Source organism: Sinocyclocheilus anshuiensis, unplaced genomic scaffold (assembly GCF_001515605.1).
Source record: "Sinocyclocheilus anshuiensis isolate Anshui unplaced genomic scaffold, SAMN03320099.WGS_v1.1 scaffold1026, whole genome shotgun sequence".
NCBI lineage: Eukaryota > Metazoa > Chordata > Actinopteri > Cypriniformes > Cyprinidae > Sinocyclocheilus > Sinocyclocheilus anshuiensis.
In genome coordinates, this window is record NW_015536510.1 from 240,041 (window position 1) to 264,737 (window position 24,697).

The window sequence follows — 24,697 nt, forward strand, 5'->3', positions numbered from 1 at the left end:
AGGTGGTCAGCTTCTTCATCAGAATAAAGCTGCAGAACTGGCACAGCTGTGTTGAGATGCAGTAGGATGTGGATTCACCGCCTGTAAATACATTTGTTAGAACAATATGTTTGAATAAAGCTTTGTTTCATGTGTCGATGACTTGTATTTATTTATTGTCATGGTTACTTTTATTTATTCTTTTACTCGTTTATTCATGTTTCCTGTTGTCAGTAAATAAAATGTAATTGTTTCATTAACTTAATGCATTAATTAATTACTTGACTGAAAATTGAGATGTATTCACCTTGGCTGCATTTGTCTAGTGTGTAGTCATGCATAGCTATGGCATATGACAAAACAAATTACATTTTGCTTGTTTTACTATATATTGTATTGATAAATGCTGACCAATAATGAATGAATTATATATATTAGGGATGCAGCGATACAACTTTTTCCAGTACTCGCCCGATACCGATACTTTTATTTTTGGTACTTGCCGATATTTTTATTGCATTTGTACATTTTTTAAATATTGGGTACAGAAACCAAAAGGGTATGTATAATGTTAGTTGGTTAACTTAATTTATCAAATAGATACAGTCAAACCAAAATTTATTCAGTCACCTTCAACATTTCTCACATTATCACAGTTTATTCGCTATAGTTTAGAAAATGGTAATAAAATATGACAAGAACTCAGAGTTAAACTGTGTCAGAACAAATTCATCTTGATAATGTTAGATAATTTTGATAGAAAGGTATGTAATAGATTACAATCAACCAAAAATTATTCAGACAGCTGTTAGTATGACAGTATTTACACAACTATGAATACTTTGTCGGGCAACCTTTAGCCTTAATGACAGCCTGTAGTGTCCTGGGCATGCTGTCATGCAAACCTGAACTTCAATTTTTTTCCCAGACTCGGTCTGAATAATTTTTGGACCCACATTTGTATCAGTTTTACTGCTAGTCCACTGTATGAAGAATTTTTGGGTATGATTTGTCACAGTTTACTTTATTTTGCTATCCTCACTTACATAAATTAACTATAGTGTCCTGCACCCACTAGTACAAAAAATATCAAAAATTATATCTGGTCTCTGAATAATTACATTTTGCTTGTTTTACTATATATTGTATTGATAAATGCTGACCAATAATGAATGAATTATATATATTAGGGATGCAGCGATACAACTTTTTCCAGTACTCGCCCGATACCGATACTTTTATTTTTGGTACTTGCCGATACCGAGAACCGATACCGATATTTTTATTGCATTTGTAAATGTTTTATACTAGGTAGGGTTGTGGAGTTACTGATGCTATGAGGTGTTAGAGCACCTGTCCCTCTTATGTTCTTTTTTTACTGTTACTGCAGAACTTATAATTACATACAAGCTCAGGTAAATATGGTTATATCTTTAACAATGAACAATCATAATGACAAAAAGGAGAAAACATAAATATAATGGGTTTGCATACATCATAGTATGAGATTATATACACAGAAAAAAAGGTTAAATATATTTGAATAATCATTATATTCATATAATCAATGCATCAAGATATTGCATTTGTTGTTGTTGTTTATAAGCCAGAGGGATGAATCAAGAGAGTTAAATTCAACAAGAAAAAGAAGAAAACAAAGGAGATTTAAGCCGGTTTTGGTTGTGGATGAAAACTTTTGCACATAAAATAAAGTATCAATATATTCAAGAGATAACGATTTTGGGTTTTTGTAATAAAAAAAATAATATATTTAAGGATTAAACTATGGGTCATATTAGTAGGGTTAAAAATATAAAAATTTAAATCAACCCAACATTTATTGGTTATAATACAATCACAATAAAAGGGCAGCTGTTTCTTTAACAAGACCACAAAATGAGGAAATTGCATAAACATCAAAATATTTACAGAGAGATGAATTAAACCTGTCGCTCATATCTTTTAAGTTGTTGCGCTTTTTATACCGTCTTAAGTCACATGACAACGTCAACATGGCGGATGATGCCTGGATCGCATTCATACTTAACGAGATTTAGCTATAGAGTACATACTCTTTTAGCGCTCACAACAGGTATACATATGGGCTAATATATTTGTCTGTTTGGCTTACCTTATTTTACATTAAACCCCTAAAGCCAAACATTACATTAAATCCACTAAAATTGTAAAGGTATTCAATAAACAAAAATAAAATACAGAAAGTGCAGCTCCTCACTCCCCTGTCCTTGCTCTCCCAACGGCCCTTTGAAAAGAGAACAATTAATCGACCACTGTGCCACTTTTTCACAGTTAAAACAGATAAGTCTTGTCTTTTTAAAGATTGTATTTCCATTTAAAAATCAAGAATATCTTAAGACTTACCTATCTTGCTCTCCGCTACGTCAGGGGTTCCCAAACTTTTCCATTCCACGACCCACCTAGACAAGTATAATCTATTTCACGACCCACCAAAATATCTGAGATCAAACAAACAACTGACATTACTTTAAGCCTAATCTTAATTAAAAGTTTAATATCACAGAAAGATTAAGTATTTAAGAAAAATAACCATTTTATTTTAGAGTACAACTGAAAAATTGCACTACTAATATTTAAGTTTTAATTTCTTTGTTTACAGATGTTAAAATATGAAACGTCCATAAAAACGTGAAACAGGCTCACTCTAGTGAGCTGTAATCTGCGCTGTGCATGTTGTTAAACTCATCGTGGGGTTCAGCGCAGAAAATGCCTTTATGGTCTTTCAGTGTGTAAGGGAGAGCGGAGCACAACCCAAAATTTTTTAGCAAAGCATAAGAAGCAAAGCAGAAGTATCTAAAATAGTTTTAAGATTAAAATAATTGTGAAAAAGTAAAAAAAAAATAATAAACAGATGTCTCATTTTAAATAAACACTAAAAACCGAGATGACAAATTTACTTCAGTCAGAAATTTACTTTTTAATTTTCCGCTGTATGCAATGTCATACAGAATACAGCGCATTGAAGTGAGCGAGTTTTTTATCATTAATATTGCGGACCGATTGAGCCTTTTAATAATGACATTGCTCTGAGACCCTCACTGTTATTATAACTTATGCGTGCCCGCGCTCCAAAACACGCAACGCATCGCGGACTTAATTGCAATTCAAAAATTGCACTAAGGATATTGCAATTCGTAATTAATGTTGGTAGGCTATATCGTGCAGCCCTAGACTGAACTGTGTGAGTGTGTGTGTGATTGAAAGGCAAATTTAGCTGCAGCCAAGTGACTTTGTGCGACCCACAAGTGGTTTGTTTTCAAAGTTTGAAAACCCTGCACTACGTAACCTCGCAGAACGGTTTCCTCCCCTGTCACCCATTAGCAACTTTGACACTGACTTTCCTGCCTCTTTTCTGGTAATTTGGTATGTAAGATAAAAAAAAAATTTCAAACTTCCTGTAAAACACAGAGCATTAAAGTGAGATTAAATTCCATATTTAAGCCCTTGCAATAAATAAGCAGACATCTCCATTTTTACATTTTTCAGGAAATAATGGTATTGGATATAATATTTTATCATAAACAAATGGTTTCTTTGTAAACAAGGTCACAGGGCAACATTTAAAGGCATAGTTCACACAAAAATTTAATTGGTCTCTGTAACGAGGTTCTTAGTAAGGAAGGAAGAAGTCGGAGTCAGTGTGACTGAGGCTCGTGGCAATTTATTATGGTTCCCTTGGGAACAGCAAAAACAGGCAGGCGCTCAGGCGCTTCAAAATAAACAAAGCTTATAATCGCACTTCTGCGGTTCTCTAGCCACAGGCCACAGTCTTTCCCCATGAGTCCTCAGTCTGTCTCGTCCCTCTCTCTCTGCTTCCCCTGAGGCTTTTTACAGTCTCTCCAGGCCAATCACTGAAACGAGAAGCAGGTGAATGTCATTTTGCACTTGACCTACTTACCGCTCGTCTCTGACCGCTCTCTCCCACTGCAGACTCCGCTAAACCACACCCCCCTCACCACATACCCCCACCGCCCGACTCAGGCCGGGGAGCCATCCGGCCTGCAGCCACCCCCCCCAATTCCTGGAGAGGAAGTCAGCCACCGCCATCTGCGCCCCCGGCCTGTGGATCACCTTAAACTTAAATGGCTGGAGAGCCAGATACCAACGAGTGATCCGCGCATTGGTATCCTGCATGCGGTGGAGCCACTGCAGGGGCGCGTGGTCTGAACATAGAGTGAATTCCCGCCCCAGGAGATAATAACGGAGGGTGAGAACCGTCCACCGGATCGCCAGGCACTCCTTTTCAATGGTGCTGTACATCGTCTCTCTCCTTGGCGACGCACCTGCCCGTGGGCCAAGTGGAAGCTCAGATACCTTACCTCCACCCGCCCAACCGTACACTTCTTCGGGTTGGCCGTCAGTCCGGCCCCTCTCAGCGCTATCAGTACAGCCCGCACATGCTCCATATGCCGCTGCCAGTCGTTACTATAAATAATAATATCATCTAGATAAGCAGCAGCATATGTCGCATGCGGCCGAAGAATCTTATCCATGAGGCGCTGAAACGTGGCCGGCGCCCCGAACAACCCGAACGGAAGCGTAACGAATTGGTGCAATCCGAACGGCGTGGTGAAGGCTGTTTTTTCTTTGGATAGAGAAGATAAGGGGATCTGCCAATATCCTTTAGTTAAATCCAGCGTTGAATAAAAATGAGCTGCACCCAGCCGATCAAGCAGTTCGTCAACCTGCGGCATTGGATATGTGTCGAATTTCGACACAGCATTCACCTTGCGATAATCCACACAGAATCGTACCGAGCCGTCCGTTTTTGGTACTAAAACTATCGGGCTCGCCTAATTGCTGTGGGATTCCTCTATTACTCCCATCTCTAGCATCGCTTCTAATTCCGCCTGAACCACCTTTTTTTTGTGCTCAGGTAAACGATATGGCCGGCTGCGAACCACCACACCCGGCTCGGTTTCTATGTGGTGCTGTATGAGGTCTGTTCGACCAGGTAGGGGCGAGAACACATCCGCAAACGCTGCCTGTAGCTTGGCTACGTCAGCAAGCTGCGAGAGTGAGAGGTGATCTCCCCCAGGGGCCAGAGCTAGAGATTGCAGTTTAGTATTTACCTCTGGCCTGAGATCCTCCTCCCCACTCACTGCCGTCGCTAGCATCACTGACTCCGCCTCACTCCATTTTTTTAGGATACCAGTGCACATTCTCGTGAATGCCCGGCCAAAAGAATCAGGCCATGAGACGATTTAGTGTCACTGCCTGTCCTAAATGTCCCGCCATTGGATTACAATGAGCCGCCTGGAAAAGCATTTCCCGACGGCTTTTAGGTACCAACAATTGGGTTGTATCCTGCTTTGTCTGAGTGTCTTGTGTCACTCAGTACAACCACTCTTTTAAAACAGCAAAATAGGGATACGAGAGCAGACGGTCGGGATGGAGAGGCTGACCGTCGATGGTCTGAACCTGTTCAAATGCCCGTTTTAGGGACTCATCCTGGGACTGTTCCAGGGGGAAATCATCACGTTCAGAGAGGATTAGCCTCTCCTTCGCGCTCCGTTCCCCTGGCTCAGTATCCCGCGGTCCCAGTTCAGCTTCTCCCACGTGCGCGTCCGCTCCGTTCTCCAGCTTTCTCTCTCCACAAGATACATCCGCACACAAACAACCCAGTAATTGACTAAATGCTGGCCAATTCGTCCCCAAAATTAGCGGATGCCGGAGGTGCGGATTAATTGCGACCTCCACACTATGTTTTTGACCCCGAAATTGAATCAGCACGGACATTAGAGGATATTCCACCACATCCCCGTGCACACACCGCACCGGAACCATGCGGCTTCTATCCAATGCCTCGAGCTGAATCAAGCTTTGATGGATCGAGGTTTGGTTACACCCAGGGGCCAGAGCTAGAGATTGCAGTTTAGTATTTACCTCTGGCCCGAGATCCTCCTCCCCACTCACCGCCGTCGCTAGCATCACTGACTCCGCCTCACTCCATTTTTTTAGGAGGTTGGGTGATAAATCTGATGTGGCCCGCTCCTATCTGTACGAACGACCTCATAATTAAGATCCCCAATTTGCCGTGTGACCTCAAAGGGTCCTTGCCACTTGGCGAGTAATTTAGAGCTAGAAGTAGGAAGTAATACAAGCACTTTTTCAGTAATACAAGCAATGTTGCGAAGCGCGACTGCTTCCGGGTATCGTGTTGCATAATCCACTAGGACTAATGCAAAGCGATGCCCGCGTGCCGATCGCTCTAATGGCCCGATGAGGTCCATACCAATTCTTTCGAAGGGGGCCTGCATTAGAGGAAGAGGGCGCAAAGGCGCTTTTGGGGAGGCCGGTGGATTTACCAGCTGACATTCACGACAAGCCGCGCACTACCAGTGCACATTCTCGTGAATGCCCGGCCAAAAGAATCGGGCCATGAGACGATTTAGTGTCGCTGCCTGTCCTAAATGTCCCGCCATTGGATTACAATGAGCCGCCTGGAAAAGCATTTCCCGACGGCTTTTAGGTACCAACAATTGGGTTGTATCCTGCTTTGTCTGAGTGTCTTGTGTCACTCGGTACAACCGCTCCTTTAAAACAGCAAAATAGGGATACAAGAGCGGACGGTCGGGATGGAGAGGCTGACCGTCGATGGTCTGAACCTGTTCAAATGCCCGTTTTAGGGACTCATCCTGGGACTGTTCCAGGGGGAAATCATCACGTTCAGAGAGGATTAGCCTCTCCTTCGCGCTCCGTTCCCCTGGCTCAGTATTCCGCGGTCCCGGTTCAGCTTCTCTCACGTGCGCGTCCGCTCCGTTCTCCAGCGTTCTCTCTCCACAAGATACATCCGCACACAAACAACCCAGTAATTGACTAAATGCTGGCCAATTCGTCCCCAAAATTAGCGGATGCCGGAGGTTTGGATTAATTGCGACCTCCACACTATGTTTTTGACCCTGAAATTGAATCAGCAAAGACATTAGAGGATATTTCACCACATTCCCGTGCACACAACGCACCGGAACCATGCGGCTTCTATCCAATGCCTCGAGCTGAATCAGGCTTTGATGGATCGAGGTTTGGTTACAACCTGAATCCACCAACGCGAGATAGGTACCCCCCTTAATACTCACAGGTATTTGGTACAGGCCAGCTGGATCGGGGGCAGCCTGTGGGTCGTCCGGGACCCGGATCAGTGCTCCGACTTCCATCACCGGGCACTGGTCAATGAAATGTCCGGGGTCCCCGCAACACCAACAGGCCGGCCCAGACTTTCCCGCCGCCCTAGTGGCAGGAAGTGGGTCAAGGGACTGCCCCTTAATACTCACAGGTATTTGGTACAGGCCAGCTTGATAGGGGGCAGCCTGTGGGTCGTCTTGTGGTCCCATTTTGTTCAGGGGCAGATGAGAGGGGCCGACGGTGGTCCTCGATGTCGGCCCTCCTTCCCGACCCTCCTGGTCCATCCAGCTCCGGGAACAGCAACAGTCAACATCTCCTGTTGCGCCTGCATCAGCATGCGAAAACGACGTTCCTGGTCGTCCCGCATTTCCAGCAACGCCTGATGTTGCTCTTGGTGGAGGCCGGCGAGCGATTGTATCACTTCTGCAAACGGCGAACTTGGCGGTGACTGCATAATGGTAGCGGCCGGACTTCTTCCTCCCGGGTTTCGGCAGCAGTGTAACGAGGTTCTTAGTAAGGAAGGAAGAAGTCGGAGTCAGCATGACTGAGGCTCGTGGCAATTTATTATGGTTCCCTTGGGAACAGCAAAGACAGGCAGGCGCTTCAAAATAAACAAAACTTATATTGCACTTCTGCGGTTCTCTAGCCACAGGCCACAGTCTTTCCCCATGAGTCCTCAGTCTGTCTCGTCCCTCTCTCTCTGCTTCCCCTGAGGCTTTTTACAGTCTCTCCAGGCCAATCACTGAAACGAGAAGCAGGTGAATGTCATTTTGCACTTGACCTACTTACTCACCACTTGTCTCCGACTGCTCTCTCCCACTGCAGACTCCGCTAAACCACGCCCCCCTCACCACAATCTCATTTAATCACGTCAAAATCTGAAATTTTCTTCAAAAAATTTTCATTTTTATTAGGCAATGTATAGGTCCTTTTCATTGTCATTACAGTGAAATAACTGAACATAAACATAAGTCTGATAAAAATGATTTTAGAAGAAAATTTCAGATGGCTTTTGCATCTGACGTCTTCATTTGTTCTTATTTTAGTATCACTTCACTTGTATTAGTGTACTTGTCTTTAATAAAGTTTGAATTTTATTATTATTATCTGTGAGTTTTGTGATCGCTACACCACACATTAACAGTTACTTATCACTAAAATAAGCAGTACACCTGGTCCATATTCTCATAATTTTGGGTATTGTTTGTCCACGTTTGGACAATTATTTGCATTCAATCAAACTGATTTGATTCCACTGATTTACGAAGGACAAACTCAACTCTACCGAATGCACATGAATGTTATAAATAATCCAACAGCAAAGTACACATACCTTATAAAACCTCAAGCAGTTTGAGCCCCCGAACCTTTCGCTTTCCATGCCGGCCAACAAAGTTGAACTCTATTGATAAGGGGTGGTCCAAAAGGAAGGCCATCATTCTTCTTGTCGCTTCATCCACAGTACTCCCTCCAATTTCTGCCACCACAGCAACCTAACGGAAAACAAGATTATCATTATTGGGGAGACAACACAAAAAATTAACCTGAATAATCGCAATTACATTTCCCCCGAAATCGTGCAGCCATAGGTTAATCGATGGTGCACTGCTATTTTACACTGGAAGTTGTAATCTACCGTGTGTATCGAGTCCATACATACAAGTCTATTACTCACAATTCCTATGGAACACTCCCATAATTAATATGCAGTTACCTCTGTAACAGATGTTTTATACTTGTACTACAATTGTGTTGTCTGTGCTACAAAAACATTCTACCTCTGTAGCAAAAAAGCTACATTACTGTGTAAATGTCTTAGGCCACCATTATATTTGTTGTTTTGGAAATGGTATTCAACCCTCTATTCAACCTTGGCAATTGAATCACCATTGGCTAGTATTTCATTTTGTTTACTCGCCAGACTCATATATATATATATATATATATACACACTGAACAAAATTATAAACGCAACACTTTTTTTTTTGCCCCCATTTTTCATGAGCTGAACTCAAAGACTTTTTTCTATGTACACAAAAGGCCTATTTCTCTCAAATATTGTTCACAAATATGTCTAAATCTGTGTTAGTGAGCACTTCTCCTTTGCCGAGATAATCCATCCACCTCACAGGTGTGGCATATCAAGATGCTGATTAGACAGCATGATTATTGCACAGGTGTGCCTTAGGCTGGCCAAAATAAAAGGCCACTCTAAAATGTGCAGTTTTATCACACAGCACAATGCCACAGATGTCGCAAGTTTTGAGGGCGCGTGCAATTGGCATGCTGACTGCAGGAATGTCCACCAGAGCTGTTGCCCGTGAGTTGAATGTTCATTTCTCTACCATAAGCCGTCTCCAAAGGCGTTTCAGAGAAATAGGCAGTACATCCAACCGGCCTCACAACCGCAGACCACAATAGGCCTTTTGTGTACATAGAAAAAGTCTTAGATCTTTGAGTTCAGCTCATGAAAAATGGGGGCAAAAACAAAAGTGTTGCGTTTATAATTTTGTTCAGTGTATATATATACATATATATATATTAGGGGTTGCACGACTACTGATTTCTGCTAGTCGATTTCTTATTTAAAAAAATACTCGAGTTACTCGACTACTTGTGGTTCATGCTACTGTAAATGAAAAGACATTAAATAGTTCTTATCAATAACACTTATTAATTCATAGCCTAATGCAACAATTACATATGTAAATTGTCACAACTTTATAATTACGACATTACATATTTTAATTTTCATGTAAAAGCCAGTATTTGTATCTGTATTTGTATCTGTAACAATCACAAAATTATTCGTATCTGCATTCGGATAAAACTAGGTGGAACGTCGTACAGTTAGTTACTTGATAAGACCGTTATGACTATATATTTTTTTCATAGTTATCACTGAACAAGTATGTCGTGTTAAACTAAAATAATCATTCATTTCTAAAAATATATTTATCATGAAACAGAGAGATGTCATGACAAACGTTTAGTGATCATTTGAATATAACTGAATTAATTCAATGCGCACATTTTCATTACGCAGAACTCTTTAAGCGAGTCTTTTTTTGAACTTCACTAAACAAATGTGCATGTGCCACGCAAACCAGCAAAAGATAAAGATGCAAACATGTAAGCCTAGTAGAAAAGGTATCTGTATCTACGTTGATTATTAACCTACTCTTGAGAGAGCTGGTTTGGTTTTTGAGAGACTGAGATGTACAGAGACGGCAACAAGGCTGTTTGATTGGTGAGCGCGCTGTGCTTATTCCATTAATTCGTATCATATCGTAGCCTAAGATTTAAATCATTGCCTTTTAAATATATACAATTAATAGAACGTGTATGATGTATTATTATAGGAGATATTACTCTTGCCAAGCTCTGATTTCTAAGAGATACACAGAGAGGAAACAGCAATGCGGTGTTTGATTTACACTCTTTTCATTCATAAAGTTTACATTCATTCATTCACTTCACACTCTATTGCATGACTTTAGAGGTCTGTGTATAATATTGCGCTGATCCCCTGGCTCAACAGTTATCTAGCAAACACCCGACTGTGCCAGCCTCAGCCGAATATTCAGGCAGAATTATTCCTTGTCCGTTATTCGTTTTTCACACCCCTATCCGTGCCATTCCGAATAAGGTATTCTGCTTCGGGCACACCCCTAATTATTACATTACATATTTTAATTTTACATGCGACATAGATATTGTCATAGAAAGTAACATCTACATGCAATATTGTAATCCTAAAATTCACGTCGTACTTGCAAACTCTGTGCATGCATTATGGTTAATGCATGCTCGAGTAGTCAATTGTTTCCGACAGCGCCGACTAGTGGTTGAAGTAGTCGATCACTCGACTAGTCTAAGCAAGCCCTAATATATATATATATATATATATATATATACACACACGTTTGTAAAATGGTACAGCTTTTTAAATATCTGAAAGTACACTCTTAACATCAGTCAGTCAAGATTATAATATAATAATCAAGTATCGTTTAACGATAGAACTTGAGTAATTAGAATTAAAACTTTATAACAATGTATGAATGCATATTAGTCATTTTAACTGAACATAGGACTGGTGGTGGTGCTTTTTTGGTCATTCAGTGTTTCTGTAAAAACAATTGGGAAATATAAAGATAATAATAATAATGATAATGATACGAATTCTACTAATAAGAACAATATAAAATGCACTAAGGATTAATGAGCTGCTGAATTAATGAATATTAATCAGGTTGTGTGCATTCGTTCGAACTGATTTGCTGAAATCAAATCAAGGACGATAATAGGTGAGCTCCAGCCAATGAGATTGCCATTTGCACATTAGTTCCGCCCACTATCAGAGAACCCGTCAGTTCTTAAAAGCTGAAGAATTCCAAAGGAACTGCATTATTTTGACAGGAAAACAAAGAATATCGTTTACATGTAGCGCGTCAATTCTCTCTCTCTCTCTCTGCGTGTGTGTGAGAAAGCGACGGCGAGTCGTGCGCCTTCACATGCTGCGCATCCATTCAGATGAACTGAAAACAGATGAAACTCTAAAGCGCTCAGTCAGTGTTTTCGGCGAGTGAAAATATATCTGTTCTAAACTTAGACTTATCCTCCAACACTGGCGATTAAAATCTGAAAATTGAAGTTGCATATGCGAGTGATTTACTCGCAATGTAGAGGGTTGGGTATAATGACTCTATATAGCTATATCTCAGGGATTTTATTAGAATACAACCAGAACATATAGGAAATTTATAGGCAGTATTAAAAAAACATAAAGAAACAAAATGGTGGCCTAAGACTTCCGCACAGTACTGTAAGTGCAAAATTTTTTCATGTTCAGCTAAATGGTCATGTTAGAACATACCACTTGTTTCTGGAAGGTAGGGTCTGCCAATTGCTGCTCCATTGCATTAACATCCGAGACCATCCGATTACTTTCTGTAAGAAAAAAATGCTTATTAATTAAAAAAATTTAAATTCTAATTTAAGCAAAAACATTTATATAGTCATAACAATTTGTATGATTTATAATAACACCCAAATGCAAACTGATGCAGATTTATATAAGGCAGAAACTCCTGTTTGCATGATAAATATTAAGTATTGTTGTAATATTATTGTATTTTATGTATTGTTAAAAGTACAACAGCCTTATTGTTTACTCTTCAAATCGACATCTGTCCCAGGCTACCTTATTTACACTAGATTAGCTTACACTAGCTTCTCTGCTATATAAGCCATTTGACCTCATCGTTGTGTGACGGCATTTGGCCTTAAAAGGTTGGGTTCGGGCGCCAGGGTTAAAAACCACCACAATTATTGAATTAAATTAATCATTAGAGATTAAATTATTAGAGCCACTATCAATTCTTTTATATGAATCAAATAGGACAAGCAACAACAAGAAAGGGTTTTTCAAAGTTTTCTATTCAACATCAATTCCAATCATATTATCTCATAATTCAGTACATCATATTCAACATGGAAAAAGAAAACAGAAAATAAATAAATCACAACAATTTTAATTCCAGGCCCAGGAACATTTACCTTTTAAATATCTTACAATAAATGAGTGACCAATAAATCAGCAAATAATTAAACAATTGAATAATTCAAACAATCAAATATAATGCAATAAATCTTGTACAAGACAAAATAGAATCACAATAAAATAAGACAATCACATGGGAGAAAAATAAGCATAAGAAAAATCATCTGGATGCAAAGTTAAAAAAAAAAAAATTGAAAGGGGAAAAAAAATAATTTTTAATGTATTCCCCTATACAAATACACTATTTTAACAAATTAATTTCAACAAACTTTAATTCTTAACCCCAAACAATATTAATCCAACAAATTAAAAAAACAAACATTAATTTGCTCACCGTGTCACTCATTAAACTACTGGGCCTGAAACGTAATTCATCACATCACACACAATATTAACAACAGAATTCGGCAACTAGAGCACCAAAATAAATACAAAAAAAAAACCTCCCTTCACCAAAAACCTCAAAACACACTACATATAATGCCCTAAATTAGCGTTTAAACCACAATCACCTCACAACCGAATTGGAAAAAACTCTCTCTCAAATGCTCTATTTACACGCGAAAGAGCGAGAGAGAGAGCGAGAGACGCAACCACACTTTCTTAAATAACTTCCTACCTGGTTCCCCGTAGATATGCTCAACAGCGCCACCCCTAGTACTAAATAGAAAAAGCACAAATCTCTGACGACAGTCACAGTTGTAATCTTCCTGTATCGTGAGCACACAGCCCGGTGCCAAACTTTGCAGTTTAAGTATGAGCTTTTTTAGTGTCTTTAACTTTTAGAGGGCGTAGGGAACACAAAGACATACAGCATTATCGTTTAGACATTGGCGCCAGAAATAAGAGGAAAATATGGCGCGAGCTGTGTATGATGTCTAAATTTTAACGTGACAAAAAGCCAAACTATGTTTCGGTTAACATTATGGTTTGTAAACAATGTATTTACATGCTCAACATTTTAAGCTTTAAAATTTTAATTCTTACCTTGGATACACTGATGGCAAACGTCTCCTCTCCTCCCGAAAATTACAGCAAAGCGGTCAGTGAATAATTGCGCCGGCGTGATTCAGCGCATGCCGGGTGGGGGATGGGAAATGATGAATGAAATCACGCGGGATCTGTCCCATGCAGATCGAGGAGGGGCTGCGTCTTGCGGTAGTTTGATGTCATACGCCGATCGTTCTGTGAAGTGCCGAAGCATCTCAAACAAGAGAGAGGGAGAGGTGGTGGGGGGATGGGATCTCGTGAGAAAGTTGTCAGCACAATTAAAGTGGCTGCATTTTTTTTTTTGCTAAATGTCAGTGGAAAATTGTGTACAAATGCAGGAGTGTCGGAATTTTTAGATGTTGATTAAGTAATCCAAGTGTCAAAACAACAACAAAAATAATTTTAAAGACACATATGTGCACTATATATATCCATGTAATCACCCTATATGGGATTAATTATGTTTGCACTTGTATATTTGATAAAACAAATAGGGTCCCATGTGTAGCCCATGCACAAATTTCCCATTAATTACCCAACTAGGAACCACATGGGGAGCCCACCTGGGTTCACCCATGTGGGTCCTAGCTGGGTCACCCAAGTGGGCCGCAGATAAGATGCCCATTTTATGCCTATGCCCACTCTGTAGCCCATGTGAAACCCATTTGGGCCCCACATTAACGTGTTTGCTGGGCTGTGTGTTGTCTGTTTGGGAGCGAAGCATGCGGAGTCGGCTCTTGAGGGAGCTGACTGCCCGCATTGCGAGAATTTGTCGATTCGCACGCTTCGCTCCCGGAAGGCTCTCTTTGAGAAGGGAGCCTTCGCCAGCATTCCTCGTGGCAGTGGCCCCGCTTCTGCCGAGGCAAAGTGGCGGTTGCCGTCATGTGGATCGCAAATGGATCTGGTGGAGGGAATGGAGACGGGCGAGTCCCTATCTTCTTTCTCACCCACCAGATCCAGCGCACTCACTCAGGGATCGGAAAGCCTGCACTGCGGTTTCTTCCCCTCGGGATGAGGGCTCGACGCTTCGCCTGTCTTCCTCCAAGGAGGTTGACGTGGAGAACGTCGGCGAGGCTGGGGACTCGCTCCCTCAGTCTCCCCAGTATGAGTTATTGTAGGTGATGACTCGCGCTGTGGCCAAACTGAATCTCGAGTGGCCCGCCGAGAAACAGACCGAACCGCCAAAAAGCAAGCTTGATGAATGCTTTTTGAGTAGTAGGCCGCCATCTCCACGCTGGGGCCTCACGTTTTTCCCCGACCTTCACATCGATGTGTCGAAGTCGTGGGCGAAACCATTCTCGGCCCGCATCTTCAGCCCAGCGTCCAGCCACTACGCCAACGTGGTGGGCTGAGTGATCGCGGTTGCAGGGCGATGCCTCGGGTAGAACAGACACTTGCGAGCTATCTGTCTCCCGACATGGCATCGTCCCTGAAGGCCCCAGCATTGCCCTCCAAGCCGCTGCGCACTACATCCAGCTTGGTGGACGGCAGCAGGTCAGGCTGGTGCTTGCTTGCACACCATGTAGGTGTTACAAGCATACCAAGCCGACCTGCTGAAGGAGCTATATGAGGGCAAGGAGATTAAATCGGAGGATATCACCAAGCTCGGTAGAACCGCTGATTTGTCTCTCCGTGCCACCAAAGAGACCACCCGCGCAATCGGCAGCTCTATGGCAGCACTGGTGGCTGCGGAGAGACATTTGTGGTTGATCCTGTCTGAGTTAGAGAAGGACAGTGTCTTCGTCATGGACGCCCCGCTTGCGCCTTCTGGCCTGTTCGGCGACGCCGTCAACTCGGTCGTCGACAGGTTTCAGGAGGCCTGTAAACAAGCAGCGGCGTTCCAGCGGTTCCTCCCTCGCTGCTCTCTGGCTTCTGGGGCTGCTGGGCAGGAGCAGCCCCACCCGTGTACCGGCTCCTCATACCGGGAACAACAGAAACAGAGCGTCGCCTCTCATGCTCCTCCACAGCAGGACCAAGAGCAGCAGTACTCTAGGTTGGGGTCTTCGAAGTCGAAGCCAGATCTGCGGACCGTTCTTCTGACTAAGAAGGCCTCGGCCAAGAAGCCCTGATACCTGTGCACCAGGGCTTCTGAGGGCAGGCCCCACTGGGGAAGAGCAGTGTACACCGCACCATACGGTGCCCGTCTCTCCTCAGTGCCCTCAGAAGATCGGTCTGTTAACCCTGCCACCGTCGGTGCTTCGGGGCACAGCGGTCTCCAGCGAGCGCTTCCCTCAGTCTCTGCCTGAGAATGTAGCGGTAATGGGGTGCTCGCTACCTCCACGGAGGTCTCTAGAGCAGCTAGATCAGCAGTCCCCTGCCAGGTCTCCGCTTCAGGGCACCGAGCTAGCAGCTCTGATAACACCAGAGGTCAGTCTCGAGAGACTGATTCCTTTAGTAGACTATTTGGCAGCGTGGAAGCTTCTGCCAAATGTGTCTCGATGGGACCTGCACACTCTAGAAAAAGGCTACTGCATTCAGTTAGGTTCTCCTCTGCCTCATTTTAACGGGATGATTCCCACTCTGGTGGGCCCCGAGCAGGCTCTGGTAATGAAACAAGAAGTAAACACTCTCTTGAGGAAGGAGGCCATTGAGGTGGTCCCTCATCTCGACAGAGAGTCCGGGTTCTACAGACAGCACTTTATTGTTCCAAAGAAGGATGAAGGGTTGCGTCCAATTTTAGATCTGCGTCTGTTGAACCACTCAGTCATGCGACTGAAGTTCAGGATGCTCACACTCAAACAAGTCGTGTCTCAGATCAGGTCCGAGGACTGGTTTGTCACGATCGATCTAAAAGACGCATACTTCCATGTCTCCATCCTTCCCCAACACAGAAAGTTCCTGAGGTTTGCTTTTGGGGCAAAGCTTACCAATGTCTGGTTCTTCCCTTCGGGCTTGCACTCTCACCCCCCACTTTCAAGAAGTGTGTGGATGCTGCTCTGGCTCCTCTGCGACTCCAGGGCATCCGCATACTCAATTACATCGACGATTGGTTGATATTAGCTCAATCAGAGCAGATGGCGGTTCGGCATCGAGATGTCGTTCTCACTCACATGAAAGAGCTGGGGTTAAGACTGTAGCAAATTAGCTCAAAAGGGAAATGTATATAAATAATTACAATTAATTATGATTAATTACAATTATTTATCTCAGCTGCCAGTAGTAACTGTAGCAGAATTAAATTGCCCTCAACTAATCTGTTCGTCCAACGAACATTCAGTGTAAATTCATATCAACTCTAGGAAAGGATATTTTCGTGGCCACAGAAAATACTTTCATACAGTATTAATGCATTAGATCATGTAGCGAGGATCAAAATCGTAAAGGGACATTCATTTGCAAGGCAGAATCAGAAACTCATGTAATTTGTGCACAAGAGTTTTATTAACTAAACACTAACACAAACTAGTCTAACAAACAAACAAACAAACATACAATCACTCATACATGAGAAAGGGCAAATGAGGCGTGTTGGATGAAACTAGCAGGAAAAACCAGAGAATGAAGCTATGAAAAGAGTCAGTTAACCACCTGAGTGAAACCATCAGCGCCGTTTTAGAATAGGGTCTACAGCTTATACTAAACCTCTGTTTCATTTTTCTTCCCAGTGGAAAGTGAAAAAAAGCTGAGAGACATCAGCTGAGATCCTAGGATCTTTGGTGAATGTAAAAACAAGGCCGAAGCCTGGTGCAGACATAAGAGGTGCAGAAGCATTCTAGCTCACATCCTCATCTTCTCAGAATCTAACAGAGCCAAAGACTGACTGAGGCGGGTCACTGATGTGAGAGCTTTATCTCCTATTGAGCTCACACCTCCGGGAGGTCACAGAGCCAATGGTGACACACTTTTGGAGGGAAAGTCTTAAGACTCTTTGTCTTAGAGCATGGTATTTTGCATATGTAATTCAATTGGGTGCTGATGCAAAATTACTAAAGATTCTCAGAGCACTAATATGTTGCTGCCGTGTGTTTTGAGTTTGAGCTCCGTCAAGTTAATTCTTTATCGTCTATTTTTTATCTTAAAATAAATTTTATTAGATCATCCGAAGATGAATTCATAGAGACCAAACATGATATATGTAAGGTTACATGAATGGGTGGTTCTATCATAAGCATGCATAAAACAGTATACAATACAATATACAATATACAAGAACAGTAACAACATACACAATGACCTGAAGTATATATGTGTTCATTCAAAGAAAAGTTGTCTTATGAATTAGAGAAGAGTCAATTTTTATGGGCATTATGTGTCTATTTTAGAGAGACTTGAGTAAGAGTTGATTCTCTCTACATACTTTTAGATCGTAAAAGTATATCTGATCTGGCTGAGGGGTCCTGGGTTCCATGGTAACCAGGGGCCTGGGGTCGTTCCCAGACATGCTGGCACCCAGTATGTTTATTGGGTGAGGGATCTGTGATTGTTTGTTAATCTAATGAACAAATGTGTGTCTGATTGGTCCAAATGCTACAGACTAAACGCCAAGAAAAGTGTGCTTTCTCCACTACAGAGAACCACTTATCTGGTCGTGGTGTGGGATTCGACCACGATGCAGGCACATCTGTCTCTTGCTTGGATCGAGTCGATCCTCACTGCAGTTGTGAGAGTCAGAGAAGGCCGGTCACTCACTGTCAAGCAGTTCCTAAAACTGCTGGGTCTGATGGCAGCTGTGTCCAACATGATACCTTTTGTCCTGCTGTACATGAGACCCCTACAGTGGTGGCTCAAGACCGAGGGGGTTTCCGCGAAGGGAAATCCGCTTCGCATGATCAAGGTCACACGGCGATGCTTTTGTGCCTTAGACATGTGGAGGAAACCTTGGTTCTTGTCATAGGGCCCAGTGCTGGGAGCTCCTTGTTATCGCGTAACGCTAACGATGGATATGTCCCTCACTGGTTGGGGAGCGGTCATGAGTGGCTGCCCAGCCACAGTCTGCGCCATCTCACTGACCCAGATGTGGTGGATCAGATTTGGAGAGTGTTTGGCCAGGCTCAGGTGGAGCTGTTTGCGACTCAGGAGACATCACACTGTCCCCTCTGGTTCTCTCTGACTCATCCAGCTCCTCTCGGACTGGATGCCATGGTGCAGACGTGGCCGAGGCTTCGTCTGTATGCTTTTCCCCCCGATTGCTCTGCTCCCGGGAGTTCTGGAGAGAGTGCACTGGGATGGGGTCTGTCTGCTGCTAGTAGCCCCGTTCTGGCCAGGCCGAGTATGGTTCTCGGACGTGATTTCCCTTCTCAACGGCTTTCCATGGGATATTCCCGTCAGGAGGGATCTCCTCTCACAGTCGGGGGGCACCATCTTCTACCCACGCCCGGAGTTGTGGAAGCTGTGGGTGTGGCCCCTGAGGGGGCAAAACTCGTAGCTTCCGGTCTCTCAACTGAGGTTGTGGAGACCATCCTCCAATCCAGAGCTCCCTCCATGAGGAAACTGTATGCCTTGAAGTGGAAACTTTTCACTTCTTGGTGGGGAGACCGCCAGCTTGACCCAGTAATCTTCCCGGTTGTTCAGTGCTGGCGTTCCTGCAGGCCCGTTTCTCCGCAGGGTTGACCCACTCCACCTTGAAGGTCTACGTGGCGGCCATTGCGGACTAGCATGCCCCTATCGGTGGTCAGTCTGTGGGCAGAAATCCCCTAGTTAAACGTTTCCTCCACGGTGCGCTGAGGCTGAGGCCTCCGGGACGATCTTGTGTCCCTCTGTGGGATTTGGCTGTGGTGCTTGAGGCTCTCTGTAAACCTCCTTTCGAGCCTATTTAGGAGATTTCTGATCGTTTTCTCACTCTCAAGACTACTTTTCTCCTGGCTGTCTCCTCTATTAAGAGAATTGGTGATCTGCAGTGGTCCACTCTTATTTAGACTTTGCGCCCGGCTTGGCCAAAGCTTTTCTCTACCCGAGGTCGGGTTATGTTCCTAAGGTCCCCTCTTCTGCACCACGGCCCGTCATACTGCAGGCCTTCTGTCCTCCTCCCTTTCGGGAGCCTGACCAGCAGAAGCTTAACTGTATGTGTCCAGTGCAAGCACTGGACGCATACGTCCACAGAGCTGCCCTGTGGAGAAGGTCGGACCAACTGCTAGTGTGCTATGGTCCCCCTAAGAAGGGTCATCCTGCCTCTAAACAGACATCGTTTACATCGTTGATGCCATCTGTTTAGCCTATGAGTCCTCTGATCTCCCCTCACCTCTGGGGGTCAAGGCTTATTCCACTAGAAGTGTGGCGGCCTCCAAGGCCTTCCTGTCAGGTGTTCCTATGTAGGACATCTGCAACGCTGCAGGCTGGTCCACGCTGCTCACCTTTGTGAGGTTCTATGACCTTGATATTCATGCCACTCCCGGCTCCTCTGTTCTCTCACCTTAGTTGTGCTCTTCCACACTAGGCAGGGATTTGTAAGTCTGGCGGCGTGGGCATACTCGTTCCCAAAGCGTTTCGACGCAGCTCGAGTTCCTGAAGGTTAACCATGGTTCCCCGAGGGAACGAGATGCAGCGACTCTCTGCCACACTTCCGGCATCCCTGCGAGCGCTTCCCTCATTCTACCAGAAGCTGCAGCTGTATCCACCGCACATGTTTTTAAGATTCCTGGTCTCTACGTCACCCCGCCCGTGACGTCTCGCCCATCCATTGGACTGGTTACACACGTGATTCACACGCTGAAGGCGTTCCCAAAGCGTTTCGACGCAGCGGCTCGTTCCCTCTGAGAACCATGGTTACATGCGTAACCTAGAGACGTTATTTAGGAATAAGATGGATACATTCTTCTTCTATACCCTGCAGAGCAGATCACAAAAAAAATGCAGATTAGAAGATGCATGCTGACACGCTGATACATATAATGTAATGTTATGATGCACTTTTGCCTGTGGAGCAGTCTGACTGCTGTGCTTTTCTTGTAAAGTCAGAGTCTGGAGAAAATAGGAGTCAAAATTATTTGATTGTTTATTTTTTTATTAATATATTTTGGATCCCATATGTTCTGATTGGGTCCTGTCCATAGATAGGAAATAAACAACCTATTTCCATTTCAGGCAGCAGCAGAAGAGCTTCTGCAATATAAAACTGCACAAAGAATGACTGATAGCAGAACACACGTGTTTATGGAGCGTACAGCAGTGCTAAGAGCATGTGAGCAAGAACAGTCTGATGTGTCGCAGTGCCAATCTGTGTAAATGAGTGGTTCTGCTGCATTAGCTCCATAAAACCATAATCTATTCCCCATAAACCATTACATGCATCACAACATTTCTAATTTATTGGGTGGAGCACTGACGGGGGTGGGGGGAGAATTTGTTCCAAAACATCTCAATGACAATATTGAGCACATTTTAATTGTGATTTGATTGCCCTGGCCATTAACCAGATGATAAATGAATACTAGCAACCCCTGACAGCACACAGAGAAAATATTAATATGACAATTATGTGCCTGTCTATAGATTTTATTGTACCTCTCTCTCTCATATCAGTTCATCAGTACAGTGCAGCTTTTGTGTAGATTAAATTGAGACATTGCTTTACTCCATCTCGGAACGCTTATTTATGTTTTATGACACACACTAAATCAGTTTTATGCTGCTATTGATTTTTTTTCTGCCCTGCTCTCCTCTGAGCTCCCTCATACATACATAAAACAATATATCAAAACATTTACTTTTCATTCTGCCTTTTTCTTTCAGTTTCTACTTGCCTTGACCTTCAGAGTGCTGGAAATTAGTATGAAGTCTGTTCTGTTTCCATTATGAATTCTTGCAAACTTTCCATTTGCTTTCTGCTGAAGAGAGAGATGTGGCATATTTTCCCTGGCACACACCTGACCAAGGGGTGTTAGTTTACAATCCCCCCTGAGCATGATCTAAATATCTGAGGGGATAGTGTATATGACTTGTATGCACTGTAAAAATGCACATGCTTTATACCAGGGGTAGGCAAGTTCGCTCCTAGAGAGCCGCAGTCCTGCAGAGTTCAGCTCCAACCCTAATCAAACACACCTGAACAAGCTAATCAATGTCTTCAGGATTACTAAGGCTATAGGCAGGTGAGGTTTGTTTTCCGGGTTGGAGCTGAACTCTGCAGGACTGCGGCTCTCTAGGACCGAACTTGCCTACCTCTGCTTTATACTATCTTAAAAAAGGACATTTTATATCTGAGAAACTGATTATTATTGTTTAGCACGTTATAAACATCTATTTGCAAACATAGTATTAATAATAAACATTGGTCTAAACATTCTTAGACTCTAACATTCATCATAGTCCTTTAATATTGAATTTTTCATATTATTTAGAGCATAAAAAACATCCTCGTGTTATACGAAATCAATTCAAAATGTTTCACTCGATTTCAAATATTTTGGTCTGGAATTATAGTTTGGGAAAAACCCAACTAGTAAATGTGTTCAAGTTTATGTCACAATAACACAATAACTAATGCAAATAAAAAAAAACATTACTAACTTACATTACTTACTCATCAGAAGGATATCCTTCACTGGATCAAGCTGTGCGTCGCATCTCCTTTTTTTTTGTCGCATTGAGGTAAATTCTGGCTTATTCCTCACAGTGCATCTTCTTCCAAAAATGGAAAGTAGCCGATATGAACTTGAATAATCCTCATGTTTATGGAGGTAATATGGGTGTTTAAATGTTCGCTCGTCTCACGTGAATATTTACATATGAAGGGCATGAGCCCCTCGTGGGCGTGATTACATTAAAGATAATTAGCTCAGACGGGAAAGACTGTACATCGTGTTGGTTTCATATGGATTAATTTATCACAGAGTATTTGTTTTCGATAAGACGTAGTTTAAAAGTAGACACTTCAAGCTTGCTATAGTTATATTTCTCATGTCTGTGTATCAAGTATTCGCTGAGTTTCAGTTCATTTTAGTGACGCTTTTAAAGAGTAGTTCATGGAGACAGAGAAGACATAGAGTGCACCCTGTTTGTTTTCTTTATTTTACAAAAGCACACTCTTCTATAGTTACAACGTGTACTAAGACCGACGGAAAATTAAAAGTTGTGATTTTGTAGGCCGACATGGCTAGGAACTATACTCTCATTCCGGTGTAATAATCAAGGAACTTTGCTGCCGTACCATGGGTGCGGCAGGTACAATGATATTACGCAGCGCCTGAAAATAGGCTTATTGGAAGTTACCTAGCTGGGAATATTTTCCGTCGGTCTTAGAACTACAGAAGAGTCAAGTTTTAAATAGGAAAAATATAAAAACTCTTTGGTCATTTTTGAGCGAGCTGCTAACCTAATCAGATTCGATGAGCTATGCTAAGCTAAGCTAAAAGTGCTACCGTCAGACCCAGAGATCGGCTGAATGGATTCGAAAACGGTAAAACTCAACTGTTTAACTCTAGGGGAGTTGGAAAATGAGCCTATTTTCAAAAATAGTGGAGTGTTCCTTTAAAGAGAGCAGCTCAGAGAATGGAGCACAGATGGAAGATAACAAAGCTAGAGGTATTTTGTATTACATGGAGGGTTCTCAATGACTTCTACTCATTGAAAAGCTCTAAGAACTGCCAGGTTTGTTTACTTTTGATCTCTTTTGGGAGAAAACAAACACAACCCCAGGCATTTAATCAATACAGTGGCTAAATTAATGAAAACTAAAGCATCAACAGACGCAGACATTCCCCAACAGCACAGCAGTAATGATTTTATGAACTTCTTTACTTCCAAGATTGATATTATTAAAGATAAAATTCTAACCATGCAGCTGTCAGCTACAGCATTACATCAGATGGTGCACTATAGATCCCGTGAGGAACATTTCAACTATAGGAGAGGATGAATTTTATAAATTTGTCAAATCATCGAAACCTACATCATGTATGAAATACCCTATTCAATCTAAGAAACTTAAAGAGGTGCTTTCAGCAGTCATAGATCCTCTCCTGAATATTATTAATTTGTCAATGTCATTAGGATATGTACCCAAAACCTTCAAACTGGCTCTTATTAGGTCTCTCATTAAAAAAAAAAACTGATGCTAGGGAATTAGTTAATTACAGACCGATCTCAATTCTCCCCTTTCTGTCAAAAATAATGGAAAAGGCAATATCCTCTCAGCTAGGTTCTTATTTTTATTTTTTTAGAGGGAAATGGTATCTGTTCCAGTCAGGATTTAGACCGTATCATAGTACTGAGGCTGCTCTCATCAGAGTTACAAATGACCTGCACTTATCATCTGATCATGGTTGTATTTCTCTGTTAGTGCTACTGAATCTTAGTGCTGCATTTGACACTATCGACCACAATACTCTTTATTTGAGTAGACTACAAAATTATGTTGGCATTAGTGCAATTGCATTGGCATGTTTCAAATCTTATTTATCTGACCGTCATCAATTTGTAGCAGTGAATGACGAGGTGTCATATAGATCACAAGTAGAGTATGAAGTACCACAAGGCTCAATACTAGGACCGCTGCTTTTCATGCTTTGCATGTTACCCTTGGGAGATATAATCAGGGAACATGGTATTAGCTTTGCTGATGATCTTTATTTCTTTGCGGTCCAATGAAACATATCAATTCACAAAACTAACAGAATGCAGAGTTGATATTTATATAAATATATATCAGCTATATAAATATATTTACACCTTTCAAGATGGCGCCACAAATGGCAGCCACGACGCTGAGCTCCGCAATTCTTCTGATGTTTTTTTGTCACTCTTCTTCTATAAGTTTTAACTTATAATAATGTTAATAACTCCTTAAAATTAAGCAACACATCCCAGACAATATTTTTCCGTTTTTTGATTATTTCGACGTCTTGTTGGACATTCTAGTCGGAGGTACAGCTGTGTTGTTCAAACACGCGTACAGATGCAGAAGAGGGAAACGCAACGGCACCCTGGTTAAGCTCCGCGCGTGGCTTTCAAACTGCGCTCCCAAGTATTCATCTCGCGAATGTCTGTTCCCTTCCTAACAAAACGGATGAACTTCTTCTCCTCACCCGCACCAACAAGGACTTTTCAAACTCTGCCGCACTG

The 24,697-nt window shown here is 42.5% G+C and overlaps 1 long non-coding RNA gene across 1 annotated transcript; it reads right to left on the bottom strand.

Moving 5' to 3' along the window:
* Positions 1–11,242: 11,242 nt before the first annotated feature.
* LOC107691795 (uncharacterized) lies at positions 11,243–13,792 on the bottom strand. Its single transcript, XR_001634572.1, has 3 exons — positions 13,697–13,792; positions 12,023–12,096; positions 11,243–11,273 (listed from the first exon to the last, which is right to left on the bottom strand). It is a non-coding gene; the product is annotated as an uncharacterized LOC107691795 (long non-coding RNA).
* Positions 13,793–24,697: the final 10,905 nt, after the last annotated feature.